Source organism: Mastomys coucha, unplaced genomic scaffold (assembly GCF_008632895.1).
Source record: "Mastomys coucha isolate ucsf_1 unplaced genomic scaffold, UCSF_Mcou_1 pScaffold23, whole genome shotgun sequence".
In the NCBI taxonomy this organism is placed as follows: Eukaryota; Metazoa; Chordata; class Mammalia; order Rodentia; family Muridae; genus Mastomys; species Mastomys coucha.
Window position 1 is genome coordinate 29,049,963 of NW_022196906.1, and position 2,636 is coordinate 29,052,598.

A 2,636-nucleotide genomic window follows, 5' to 3' on the forward strand; every position below is an offset into this window, starting at 1 on the left:
TTTTTGAGACAGGGTTTCTCTACATAGCCCTGGATGTCCAGATACTACTATGTAGACCAGGCTGGCCTCAAACTCATAGAGATCCTCTTGATTCCACTCCTAAGTGCGGAGATTAATGCTGTACACCACTTTTTATTTTAGTTTATGTGTGTTTATATGTGTATCTGAATGTATATATGTATATACATATACATATGTGTATATATATACGTATATATACGTATATAATATATATGCACTGAATGCAAATAGGTCTCTGCAGGGCCCTGAAGAGAGCATCAGATCTCCTAGGTGGAGTTACAAACAGTTGTGAGCTGCCCAATATGGGTGTTGGGAACTAAATCCAGATCCTTTGCAAAAGCATCAAATACTCTTAACCACTAAGCCATCTGTCTACAGCCCCATTCTAGGTGACTTATGGTTATGGCTCCTAGTCTATTTTATAGGACAGTACTGTCTTAGTCAGGGTTTCTACTCCTGCACAAACATCATGACCAAGAAGCAAGTTGGGGAGGAAAGGGTTTATTCAGCTTACTTCCACATTGCTGTTGATCACCAAAGGAAGTCAGGACTGGAACTCAAGCAGGTCAGGAAGCAGGAGCTGATGCAGAAGCCATGGAGGGATGTTCCTTACTGCCTTGCTTCCCCTGGCTTGCTCAGCCTGCTCTCTTATAGAACCCAAGACTTCTAGCCCAGGGATGGCACCACCCACAAGGAGCCCTACCCCCTTGATCACTAATTGAGAAAATACCCCACAGCTGGGTCTCATGGAGGCACTTCCCCAACTGAAGCTCCCTTCTCTGTGATAACTCCAGCCTGTGTCAAGTTGACACACAAAACCAGGCAGTACAAGTACTAAGCCGGACAGTTTGTAAATAGTAAGACTGTTCCCCTTGCCTTTGACTTCTCTTAGGCCATCTGGGCCCTGTGCATATTAGCACAATACATAGGCTCATCTCTGTTCCCACTCAGCCTCTATCTCACCTGCCATCTTGCCCCAATGCCTACTTTTTGCAGACTTTGCCAGAACCCACCTCAATGAGCAGCCATTTTTGAATGACTGGGCAGGTCAGATGGAGCTGGCTGGACAGAACCTTCTGTCTTCTCCTGCACTTTGGGGGCAGGCTATTGGGTCTGATCTTGCCCTCTGTCACTAGCAAGCTATGTGACCTAGGGATGATTTGGCTTCTCTAAACTTTGGGTCCTTGGTCTATAAAAAGAAGGCAGAGACTCTCTTGCAATCTCCTTGTACCTGTAAGTAGATGTCGAAGTGACCCCAAGTGGGCAAGGGGAATGAATGCCCATGAATAGTAGATATATCAGCAGCACCCCATCTTCAAGTGTAAGAAGTAAGTCCAAAACTGAAGCCATGTGAAACAGGGGTGAAAGGTAAGTAAAAATATTTTGGAGACAGAGTCTCACTGCATGGCCTTGACTGGCCTGGTGGTATCAACTATGGAGACCAGGCTAGGCTGAACTCACAGAGATCTACTTGCCTCTGCCTTCTGAGTCCTGGGAATAAAGACCTATGACACTGTCACACAGAACTCGTCTACTTCAGTTGTGTCTGTATGACAGGCCTAAAAACCTGATCATAGACCTGAGGTGTACGCTCCAGCCAGTCTCCTGAGGTAGTCGCTGATATCTCCTAGCTCAGATGTGTTCCAGATTGATCTCTGCTAAAGTCTGTGGAGAGATCTGTGTGCTTTCTTTATTCAGGCATAAAGAAATATTTCATAAATAGCTAAAACTGAGATTGAACATTATTTCCTGGCCTCCACAGTGTTTCAATAATCCTAATTGACTTCCTATCTGTAATTAGCTTGGAATTTTTACTAAGAAGCTGTCTTACCAGACAGGGTGTCTCAAGAGTTAGAGCTAGCAGTTAGGCACTTATTATCAGAGCAGTCCCACACAAGGCAGAATTGTTTTACTACCACAGAGAAGTTGTAGGTTTTCATCACTAATTATCTATGTTACAGCCAAGGAATGCTAGTATACAGTCTCCAGCTACTTGCCTCAGACAGACCCAGAGAATTTATCTTGGGGCTACCAAAATAGTCCAAGAAGAAGGACACCACTGCTCCTCCGCCTTGCACTTGGCTGCTTGTTTTCACTGACCTCGATGTAGCCATCTCTGGCCTACGTGACTTCTGTAGTTTGCCCTGTTTTCTGTATACTATATAAACTTGATTTTCACTTTGTACAAATTGCATTCAGATACCACACTCCCTTGTGTTGAGTCTGTTTGTCACTCGCCAAATTCTTTGCCCATCAGACCAGAACTTTTATCACCCCGCAGAACAAGGAGTCCTCAAAGCAACCTTAGTCTGTGGCATGACACTATACCCATCCTTAAGTCTTTTACAAACTTAATTTTAATTTTATGTGCCCAAGTGTTTCACATGTGAGTCTGTGTACCATGTGCATGCCTGGTACCCACAGAGGTCTAAATTGGGCATCAGATTCCCTGAAACTGCAGTTATGGACAGTTGTGAGCTACCATATAGATTCTGGGAATCAAACCATGTCCTCTGGAAAAACAGCCAGCATTCTTTAACTACTAAGCCATCTCTCGACCTCTGAGTAAAAATATTTTTAAAAATACTATTTTTACCTTGTGTTCTTTTTTTGGG

The 2,636-nt window shown here is 43.9% G+C and overlaps 1 protein-coding gene across 4 annotated transcripts in view; it reads right to left on the reverse strand.

Moving 5' to 3' along the window:
- The window catches only part of St3gal4 (ST3 beta-galactoside alpha-2,3-sialyltransferase 4), a 52,877-nt gene that overhangs the window by 30,407 nt on the left and 19,834 nt on the right, over positions 1–2,636 (reverse strand). The gene's annotated exons all lie outside the window — the stretch shown is intronic.